The sequence below is a fragment of the Rhinopithecus roxellana genome, chromosome 11, assembly GCF_007565055.1.
Source record: "Rhinopithecus roxellana isolate Shanxi Qingling chromosome 11, ASM756505v1, whole genome shotgun sequence".
Classification (NCBI taxonomy): domain Eukaryota; kingdom Metazoa; phylum Chordata; class Mammalia; order Primates; family Cercopithecidae; genus Rhinopithecus; species Rhinopithecus roxellana.
The window spans coordinates 23264745-23276352 of record NC_044559.1 but is presented as its reverse complement, the minus strand read 5'-3'; the positions used below and the strand labels follow the sequence as shown (position 1 = coordinate 23276352).

At 45.4% G+C, this 11608-nt stretch overlaps 1 protein-coding gene across 5 annotated transcripts in view; it reads left to right on the top strand.

Annotated features, from left to right (window-relative positions):
• The first annotated feature begins 3202 nt into the window (after window positions 1-3202).
• The window catches only part of GBF1 (golgi brefeldin A resistant guanine nucleotide exchange factor 1), a 142333-nt gene continuing 133927 nt past the window's right edge, over window positions 3203-11608 (top strand). For all 5 annotated transcript variants that reach the window (XM_010356163.2, XM_010356162.2, XM_030940422.1 and 2 more), the window contains exon 1: window positions 3203-3481. The gene's annotated coding sequence lies outside the window, so the exon portion shown is untranslated. The remainder of the gene's footprint in view (window positions 3482-11608) is intronic.

Sequence of the window (11608 nt, the reverse complement as noted above, 5' to 3'; positions counted from 1 at the left end):
TGTCTCTGTTCCAATCCTCCCACGTCTCGCCTTTCTTTCCTCTTCTTTCTCCTCAGCCGCTTCGCTCCTGCTGTTTACCGTTCTCCTTCCTCCAATGCCACTTTAAAAGACTCATTTCTCTTTCTCTCTGCTCCTCTTTTTCCTCATATCTTTCCTCCTCTTCATTTCCCCCTTCTTCTCCAAGGAAGGTGACTTCGTGGAGACAGCAGGGTTTGGAATGAGACAAACCAAAGTGGTATTCCAACGCCGCCACGAACTGCATCATCACTGAGTGAACTTGGACAAGTAACTATCATTTCCCTCCCCACACAAAACAATTAAGAGGAGGTTCCTGCTGGATCTCAGGGCTTGGGCTGGGCACTCCAAAGGCATGGACCGATTGCCTTTCAGTCTGTACCCTTGTCTTGCTTGGGCTGTGCTCTCCCTCCTTCAGCAGGGCTGGTTTCCCGCTGGTGGTACCAGGTTAAGTACTGTGGGCAAGGTGTAGCCTTGGTGCCTGCTGGTTAGGAATTTGCAAGGGACAGGACAGATGACCAAGTCGCAGATGACCAAGACTCCTGGCAGACTGTGACTTCGGCTCTCCCTGACTTAGGCCTCAATTTCCAGGAAACAGGCTCCTTCTCTTCTTTCAGTTAGGCTGTGTTGCTTGGATGCTCCTAAGAGCCTCAGCCCAGTCACACAATATGCCCCTAAGGCAAATCTGAACAGTCATGTCTTTACTGTTCAGTGACTCCTATTGCCCTTAGGATAAAGGTCAAGCTCCCTAGTCTGGCATACAAGACCTTTTGGATCTTGTCTTCATCTCCAATTTCCTAGTAGTTTCCTGCACACCTTTGGCCCTTCCTGTGAAAGTAACCCATCTTTGTATTGTCAATTCCTACTCCTCCAATGTTCCACTCAGGCCTTGTTTTCTCTGGGAAGCCTTTTCTGAACTCTCAGGTTAGCCTCTTGCTCCTGTGACCCTCTGTGTATACCCTCTATTACACCACCCACCATATTTAAGGGATCAGCTTATGTGTTGTCTGCTATGAGAATAAAATTTAGGAGGGTAAGGACCATGTCTATTATTCCCAGGTATAATGTAGAATCTCAATAAATATGTCACACTGAAATCTATGAGGAAGATGTTCTGCCTGGTAAGATGATGATTAGTGGTTAGGAGGGACTAGGGAATTGTCTTCTCTCTCCTCCCCATCTCTATTGCACAATCACATACTTTTAGAATGATAAATTTCTGGAGATAGGTAGAAGTAGATATTGGCGAGCAGGAAGTTTTGGCCCACTTAGAGGATTTTCCAATTGGCTTTCCAGGACCTCTCAATCTGAGACAGGCCCAGGACACCAACTCTCAGTTTTCAAATGAAGAAGAAAATGGCTCTGAGATAATGTGGAAAGAAGTGCTATGATGGTATATCCTCTTTCCCTGACTCTCTTTAGGTGAGAGAGGCTAAATCCTTAGCTGGACCCACTGACCAGAAGCCCAATGTGCAGGTGAAGGGAGTTAATAAGGGGTTCTTCAGGTCTGATGTCTGATGGGTATTTTACACTACAGCATCGTGGCCAGGCATGGTGGCTCATGCCTGTAATCTCAATACTTTGGGAGGCCAAGGCAGGCGGATCACCTGAGGTCAGGAGTTCGAGACCAGCCTGTCCAACATGGTGAAACCCCGTCTCTACTAAAAATACAAAAATTAGCTGGGCGTGATGGCAGATGCGTGTACTCCCAGCTACTTGGGAGGCTGAGGCAGGAGAATCACTTGAACCCAGGAGGTGGAGGTTGCAGTGAGCCAAGATCACACCACTGCACTCCATCCTGGACGACAGAGCAAGACTCTGTCTCAAAACAAACAAACAAAAAACAAACAAAAACTAGAGCATCGTAGCACATGGATAGTCTTTGGATGTCTGGGTTTGAGACTACATTCCTATGTGGTTAGTTATGGAGCTTCCCTGGACTTGGGTCATCCATAATTGGGAGGAAGTATGGAGAGAATTGTTTTTTTTTTTTTTTTTTTTTTTCCCCCATTGCCTCCCAGCAGCTTCTCCAGGTCTGCAGGGACACTGGGGCTCTAGTGTCCCAAATAGGCTGGAAATTTCATGATTCAGTCTGCTAGAGAAAACCCATCCTCTTGTCCTCTTCCCACATATTCTCACTTTCAGGTAATACAGGTAATTCTAAATAGTTTAGTAACCTCTATAATCTCTTGCAAGGGGAGGAGGCAGCTGGGGGCAAGACAGTGAAAACAGGTGGGCATCCAACCCTCAGGCCCCTTAGCGTTTCTAAGGCAAACAAGACTTCTGATTCCTATCACTGATGAGGTGGGCTAAGCTGTGTATTTAGCCTGGTGGATAAGGCCTGTCCAAGGCTTGGTATGAAAGGCAGACCAGGAGTCAAAGCCCGATATACTAAGGCATAAGAGGTGACAAAAGGCGATGAAAAGAGTTGGCCTGGGGGTGAGGAGACCCAGGGGTTCGTCTCTCTGCTCTATTTACTAGTTATGTGAACATGGGCCCAGCCTTCCACTCCTGGGCTGTTTCCTATAATGTAAAATGAAGAGACTTAAATTAGATATCCAGGGCTTCTGCTACGTCCCATTTTCTCTATTTCTGGATGTTGGGGATGGTGCAGAAGACGCTGAAACAGAGCTGGGACGTGACAGACACAACTGTGAGAAGCCACAACAGGGAAGGTGGACGAGAGGGCGAGGAGAGCAGGGTGTGGAATAAATCGCTGGACTTGTTTTTAGAATGAAGGGAGCCCAGAGCTGCCTCGAAAAGGAGTGATTCCTCAAGGGGCATGGTCTTGGCCCAGATAACTTTGATAATACGTGGACAGGGGAGTAGGAATGCCCGCTCAAGTTCTCAAAACGGACCCCGCCCCTTTCCAGCCAATTGTAGCCTTCCTCCCCATAATGCCCAGCAGCCACTGCCAAACCGCGCACTGCAACCGAACTCTACCTAACTCCACCTCTCTAGCCGCCCAGCACAGTTCCTCATTTTTTATTGGTTTTCTAAACTGTCACTCAGAGAGTACTCGTATGCGTTGGTTGTCCCCTAACCTACCCTTTCTTTCCCTAGTAATCTCGCCTCTTGAGGCACTACCCGCCTCCTGAAGCCAATTTCCTTTATTCGATTGGATAGTCGGAATGCTACTTTTCATGGAGCAAAGCTATGATTGGCTGCATGCGGCAAGGCTCGCACAGTTACCAGGCAGCGGGCTAGACTGAGGCTAGTTACCACGTCAGTGAGCTGACAGGGAAGGTAGCCGGCTCCGCTGCCTGTCCCGGCCGACTCATCCTGGCGGACTGTGCAGTCCCACCCTGACTTCGGCCATAATTTCCAGGAAACAGGCTCCTTCTCTTCTCCCATCTGCTACCAGAGCTGGGAGAGCTGCTCGGAGACGCCTCCAGGGTGCGGGCTGGACATGAGCAGCGGCTGCCGGTCCTGGGACTAGGCCCCGCCATTTTGGATCCGCTGACAGGTCAGCGAAGTCTCTTCTTAGAGTTCCGGTGTGGTGAAGGCCGCCCTGACTTCGCAATAGGGAATTAGAAGGAAGGGCCCTTAAATTGGGCGAGCCAGGGTGGGCTAAGGACGCAGCGAACAGGAATAAGACGCGAGAAGGGTTGTTGTGGGAGGGAACAGGAAGGTAGCAGGGGCAAAGGTCAGGCCCCTGCCGCAGGAGGGGCGATTTCTGCCCTCTTTACTGATCCTTTGCAGGTGTCCAAATCTATTTTCCCAGGCTTGACCTAGTCTTTAGCTTCTCTTTTCCAGCGCTTTCTGCATCCTAAAGAGCCCAGTACTCAAAAGCTGAAAGCAAACCTAAGGAGCATTGTGTCTACTTTTATGGGTTTTCAGACTTTAGATATGAAAGTCTCTCTCTAGATTCTGTACAGCGTCTACTTCTTTGTGACTACCTCACTAATACAAAGAAACTGCTTCATTTATACTGAATGATGAACTAGTGCACCCTAGAATCAGGTTGTCACCAGACGGACGTGTGGAAGGCTTGAGGTTATAGCAGCACAGGGAACTGGGCTATGAGAAGGCTTTCCTCTTACAGGACAGCTCAACTGCCAGTCTGGATCTGTATGTAAACACTAGACCTATCTTCTGGGCCTATTTGTTCCTTTATACAATCTTTCACAGACATTCTTTTCTGGTGTATGTTTTTGTTGACATTTCTCTCCCAGATCTTCTCTTCTCCAAGGAGATAAGGCTTAATCATAAGGAAACCACTCTGTTAATGACATATTTGACTGAGAGCAGAGAGATATTTGAGTACTGGCAAAGTTTGGTATTGTTGGCCTGTTATTTTTAGTGGGCAAAAAGAGTCATGAGAGATTTTCAGCCAGTTGTAGGGTCAGAGCCCCAGAGTGAGTGATGGAACATAACCCTGGAGAGTGTAGTTTATGGCACTGTGATGACCTTTGATAAACTGCTGTGTTGTAAAGCTGTAAAAGTCCACCAAGGGTAAAGAATGCTTTTAGAAATAAGGAATAGTGTAGATGGTGTTTTTTAATGCACAATGTGGAAACTTGTATGCCTTTAATTCAGGTATACAAGGCACTCTAGGCCCTGTGGAGGATACAAATGGAAAGGTCTGCTTTGGGATTGCTCAGTTAATGCACTTCTTAAAAGTAGCAGCGTATATGTGCAGTGGCCTAGCTAGAGCAAGCAGTAGGTTAAGAGCAGGATCAACCTAATGCCTTTTGGTATGTAGTGGGCACTCAATAAATGTTATCTCTATCTGGGATTAGTTTCAATATGTGATCAGGACTTGTGGCCTGCTTTTGGTCCTGGCAGTCAGGAACACTTTGCACTTTTGCATGATGAGGTAGTAACAAGGAGGATCAAAACGTCATAGTGTTAGAAGAGAAAACTATTTAGGATCTTGGAATGACTCAACTCAGTTTTTCCTACCTTTGTCCTTAATTAAATTGAAATTTCATAATTTCCCTTTTCCCTTCCTATGTTTATCCTTATGAAATTGAAATTTTTGTATGTGTTGGGAGGAGGGGGATGGCATTATTTATGCTTCACATGTGTTGATTTAGAATTAGTGGGATGGAAATGGTACAGGAAACTATTTGCACTTTAACTTGCTGATCTAAGTGTAGAATTCCTCCCCTCTCCCCACCCCCAAAAAAGTAGTTGAACGCAGCAAATGAAATGACATAGCTCAGGGGGTACCCAGGTTTGATGATCCTGCCTTGCTCACTTGGGCCATTGCCCTGTTGAGTTGATATGCTTTGCATAACAGGCAGTCTAGCCTCTGGTTAGGCAGTGGGATCAATCCAGGATCCAGTCATCCCCACTTGAGCCTGAGGGTGACTGTAGAGGCATCAAAACGTTTTCTCTTTCTCTCTCTCTCTCTTTTTTAATCCTAAATGTCATTTCTAGATAGGAATAATTTTCTAGATAGGAATAATTCCCACTCCTACCCACAAATCAGAAAATTCATCCTTCAAATACAAGTTCTAAACTTGTATTTGAGCTTCTTTTTAATGGTGTTTATAGACAGTGTGTTCCAGTCTTGACAGTGATGCTCGTTGGCACAGTGGGAACTCAGGTTATAGACATATCTCCTCAGTAGCCGGGCACCAATCCCAGTTTCAGCTCAGAGTTCTCAAAGTTCCACTACTATTTTATTTCCCTGTGTTCCAGAAGTCAGGATGACTGCCACTTTTACATAATAACCTCATTGATAGGGTACTTAGGCTGGCTACTGTGGGCAGCTAGAGAGGAAGAAGACACAGCTCTTGCTTTTGAGGAGACTCTATTTATAGAGTACTCACTGCAAGGATCACCCTAATCTTTGTGTGACACTTCTCATTGGTTGATCACACTCCATATCCCTGTGGCTCTGTGTGACTGATTAGAATGATTCTGTTGTTGGGTTAATGGTGGGATTGAATTTAAGGGTGTATGTTTTTATTGACATTTTATCCTCAGGCTGGAAGAGCTATGGGCTACTGTTTAGCTGTTACTCTTTTTTTTTAATATTTCAGTATGTTCAACTGCAGTTGTTTAACTAAATGAAAATATAATAAAGCAATGTGCTGATTTGGAACCCCAGTAATAATAGAAGTGATCATAGAAGTGATTATTTGTTCTAGTAGTAGTGGAAATTATCATAGATGCAATAGTCGTATGGAAGTATGATGGCAAAGTAATGGTTTGCCAGTCATATAAACCAGGGGCTACAAGCTCACATGCCTAAATGCCGGTAATGTAAATGAGTGAATTGAGTCCCATGGGAATGTATTTGGATTAGTGGGGACTCTGGTATACTGGAGAACCCATGCCTTTTTTTTTAATCTTTCATTTTAATTTCTTTTTATTGAGACAGGGTCTTGCTCTGTCACCCTGGCTGGAGTGCAGAGGAGCAATCACAGCTCACTGCAGCCTTGACCTCTGGGCTCAAGTGATCTTCCCACCTCAGCCTCCCAAGTAGTTGGGACTACAGATGTGCACCATCATGCCCAGCTAATTTTTTAATATTTTGTAGAGACAAGGTCTCACAGTGTTGCTCAGGCTGGTTTCAAACTCCTAGACTCAAACAATCCTACCACCTTGGCCTCCCAAAGTGCTGGGATTATAGGAGTGAACCACCATGCTCAACCCATTCCCTTATTTAAAAGAGCCAACTGTTCCTTTTTCAACAGATTGTTACTGTTTTAGAATGCGGGCACAGAATGACCACTCTATTTTTCAGGAGAAACTGGAAATTTAAATCATTGTGTTTTCTAATTGTTGGAAACTAGTGAAAAATATTTTTAAGCCTTTTTCAGGCCAAACAAAATCCAGTCTGTGGACTGGATTCTGCCCAATGGCTACTGGTTGATGACCCTCAATAAACAAAATGGGCAGGCCTTATGAGACTTAATCACTGCAGTTCTCTATGCATAATCACATAGACTTTTTTTCTTTGTCCTACTCTGCCAGCTGTCACCTTTATACCTTGGGTGCCCCGAGTGGCTAAAAGATGGAGTGAGATAGAGAAACTTTGTTTCATTTTTCATCTCATTTTTCATCTCTAAGCTGGAGTAGCTTGATTAGTACATGATTCTTGACATACTCTCAGAATCTCCACAGTGGGAGGAGATGGCATGCCAGAGCTGAGGTACACTGTTCACCTGATTAGCAGGTCTAGGAGGATTTTCCAGTGATGCCTTGTCAGGGCACCAGCTTTTTTCCCAGTTTAACCTTCTTTTACTTCCACCCTTTGAGTAAATTTCTTGAGCTCAGTAAGTTGTTTCCTAGTTTAGTAACTTTGGTTATTCTCAGTAAAGCACAGAACTATGGTGTGTTCCTAGGCCAGCTCTGGAAATGTTAAAAGATCTGCATCTTTAGTGTTTCTCTGGCTTTTTTTATTTTTTAGATGGAGTCTCGCTGTGTCATCCAGGCTAGAGTGCAGTGGCGTGATCTCGGCTCACTGCAACCTCCGCCTCCCGGGTTCAAGCAATTCTCCTGCCTTAACCTCCTGAGTAGTTGGGACTACAGGTGTGCGCCACCACACCCAGCTAATTTTTGTATTTTTAGTAGAGATGGGATTTCACCATATTGGCCAGGCTGGTCTTGAGCTCTTGACCTCGTGATCCGCCCGCCGTGGCCTCCCAAAGTGCTGGGTTTACAGGCGTGAGCCACCGTGCCCTGCCTTCTCTGGCTTTTAAATGGATCGAGTGAACATAAACCTTAGAAGGGCCTATTGCTGGTCCTTTAGCTCCCTACTACCATCTACCTTTTCGGAAGGTCTGTCGGTTTTCTTGATTTGCGCAGCTCTGTATTAGACACAAAGGCATCATGAAAAAGGAAAACAAACTTGCACTTTTGCCTCTGGAGAATTTATTTGCTAGTTGGATAAGGGTCTCTCTCTGCCACCCAAGCTGGAATACAGTGGTGTGAGATCTCGGCTCACTGCAACCTTTGCCTCTCAGGCTGAAGTGATCTTCCCATCTCAGCCTCCTGAGGCTTGCCACCAAGCCTGCCTGATTTTTGTATTTTTTGTAGAGGCAGGGTTTTACCATATTGCCCAGAGTGCAGTGGTGTCATCATAGCTCATTACAGCCTTGATTTTTTGGGCTCAAGTGATCCTCCTGCTTTAGCCTTCCTAGTGGCTCGGACTATAGGCATGTACCACTATGTCCCACTACTTTTTTTTTTTTTTTTTTTAATTTATGTTGCCTAGGCTGGTCTCTGACGCCTGAGCTCAAGCATTCCTCCTGCTTTGGCCTCCTACAGTGCTGGGATTACAGATGAGAACTACTGCACCTGGCCAAGGACAGTGTTTAAAAGTGATTAAGAGGCCAGGCGCGGTAGCTCATGCCTGTAATCCCAGCACTTTGGGAAGTCAAGGCAGGCAGATCACCTGAGGTCAGGAGTTCAAGGCCAGCCTGGCCAACAAGGTGAAACCCTGTCTTTACTAAAAAAATTAAAATTAGCTAGGTGTGGTGGTGGGCGCCTGTAATCCCAGCTACTCGGGAGGCTGAGGCAGGAGAATCACTTGAACCCTGGAGGTGGAGATTGCAATGAGCCAAGATCACGCCACTGCACTCCAGTCTGGATGACAAGAGCAAAACTCCGTCTCAAAACAAACAAACAAAAACCAAACCAAACAAAAAAACCATAAAAGCAATTAAAAAAAAAAAACTTAAACACTAATGTACTAAAAACAGCTATTTACAGCCAAAGAAAATAAGACATATATGAAGAATTGACAGTTACATTAAAAATTATATATTTCACAAAAATATGAATGTGTGAATAACACTTGAGGAGATGTCAGGAAGATAGATGTGAAGAAAGAAGCATTATGATTTAGCTGGTAGGTAAATGTGGGTTCTTTTTACCTGTATGGAAGGTTTGTAACTTCTGGTAGAGAAGCAAATACAGAACACCAAAAAAAGGTTTGCCAGTGTGGCTCAGAGTCATTGTCTTCTACGAAGTCATTTTTATCGTGAGGTGGATGTGTGCTGTACCACTCTTTTTTTTTTTTTTTTTTGAGACGGAGTCTCGCTCTGTCACCCAGGCTGGAGTGCTGTGGCCGGATCTCAGCTCACTGCAAGCTCCGCCTCCCGGGTTCACGCCATTCTCCTGTCTCAGCCTCCCAAGTAGCTGGGACTACAGGCACCCGCCACCTCGCCCGGCTAGTTTTTTGTAGTTTTTAGTAGAGACGGGGTTTCACCGTGTTAGCCAAGATGGTCTCAATCTCCTGACCTCGTGATCCGCCAGTCTTGATGTTAGTTAATTCATTTGTTCATCCAGTATTTATTTACCATTTTTCTTACTATGTGTCAGGCTTTGGAGATAAAAAGGTAAATAAATCATGGTCTTTCCCCCTGAGATAGAGCCTGATAGTCCCATGGTGGAGGTATACTAAATAAATAATTATAAATTGGTATGAGATGTGTTTATTTTTATTTTCATTTATTTATTTGAGGCAGCGTCTCTGTCACCCAGGCTGGAGTGCAGTGGCACGGTCATAGCTCAGGGCAACCTGGAACTCCTCGGCTCAAGTGATCCTCCTGCCTTAGTCTCCCAAGTAGCTGCGACAACAGGTGTGCGCCGCCGCACCTGGCCAGTTTTTCTTTATGTTTTGTAGAGGCAGAGTCTCGCCATGTTGCCTAGGCTGGTCTTGAACTTCTAGGCTCAACTGATGCTCCTGCCTTGGCCTCCCAAAGTGCTGGGATCACAGACATCAGCCACTGTGCCTGGCCAAGATATGTTTAAATAGAGATAGGTACAAAGTACTGTGGGTGGCCGGGTGTGGTGGCTCATGCCTGTAATCCCAGCACTTTGAGAGGCTGAGGCAGGCAGATCACTTGAGATCAGGAGTTTGAGACCAGCCTGGCCAACATGGCCCAACTCTACTGAAAATACTAAAAAAGTGGAAAAATGGGCTGGGCACAGTGGCTCACGCCTGTAATCCCAGCACTTTGGGAGGCCGAGACAGGCAGATCACCTGAGGCTGGGAGTTTGAGACCAGCCTGACTAACATGGAGAAACCTCGTCTCTACTAAAAATACAAAATCGGCCGGGCATGGTGGTGCATGAATGTAATCCCAGCTACTCAGGAGGTTGAGGTAGGAGAATTGCTTGAACCTGGAAGGCAGAGGTTACAGTGAGCTGAGACTGTGCCATTGGACTCCAGCCTGGGCAACAAGGGGGAAACGCTGTCTCAAAAAAAAAAAAAAAAAAAAAAGTGGAAAATAAATAAATAAGTGGTTATAAGCTTGTTCTTAGAACCACTGTGATGTTCTGACTCCCTTGTTGACTTTTGGATGGAATGAGTAAGAGTTTATCAGGTAGACAAGAGTGAGAAAAAACATTCAGAATAGAAAGGGAACTTCATATTGAAGCAAAGGCAAAGAGGCAGCAAAGACCATGACTTTAAAAAGTAGGAATGACGGGGCACGGTGGCTCACACCTATAATCCCAGCATTTTGGGAGTCTGAGGCAGGCAGATTGCTTTGAGCTCTGGAGTTTGAGACCAGCCTGGGCAACATGGCAAAATGTTGTCTCTACAAAAAATACAAAAAAATTAGCCAGGCTTGGTAGCTTGTGCCTGTATTTCTAGCTACTTGGGAGGCTGAGGTGGGAGGATCACTTGAGCCTGGGAAGCAGATGTTGCAGTGAGCCAAAATTGTACCACTGCACTCCAGCCTGGGCGACAGAATGAGACCCTGTCTCAAAAAAAAAAAAAAAACAAAAAAAAAAAAGAACTTTTTAGGGTCTTTTATTTTATTTTATTATTTTTTAAGCCGGTGTCTTGCTGTGCTGCCCAGGCTGTAGTGGTGCAATCTTGGCTTACTGCAACCTCCACTTCCTGGATTCAAGCAATCCTCCTGCCTCAGCCTCCTGAATAGCTGGGGTTACAGGCCCCTGCCATCATGCCCTGCTAATTTTTGTATTTTTAGTAGAGTAGGGATTTCACCATGCTGTCCAGGCTGGTCTCAAACTCCTGACCTCAGTTGATCTGCCCGCCTTAGCCTCCCAAAGTGCTGGGATTACAGGCATGAGCCACTGCCCCCAGCCGAGGGTCTATTTTATACAAAGAATAAATATGTGTAGCATATATGGGGCACCAATGGCTGCCACCCAGCTTGAAAAACAACATTACCAAAACTGAGGCTGCATGTATGCCCTTCCCTGTTAGTTCCCCGAAACTCCCTGCCCCTTGCCACTATTCTCAGTTTTTTTTGTGAGCTTCTCTGGGGTATAGTCCTAGAAGTGGAATTGCTGAAATACGGGGTATGAAGTGCTTTAGCTTTGTAAGATAATGCCAAATTGTTATACAAATTCATATTAATTTAGATACATAACAGCCATTTGGTCTGCATTTTTTTACCAACTTAAAAATAATTTTTTTTTTTTTTTTTTGAGACAGGGTCTTACTCTGTTGCCCAGGCTGGAGTACAGTGGTGTGATCATGGCTCACCGCAGCCTTGACGTCCTAGGCTCAAGTGATCCTCCCACTTCAGCCTGGCAAGTAGCTGGGACTGCAGGCACGTGCCACCATGCCCTACTAATTTTTAAATTTTTTGTAGAGATGGAGTTTTGCCATGTTGCCCAGGCTGTTCTCAAACTCCTGGGCTCAAGTGATTCTCCT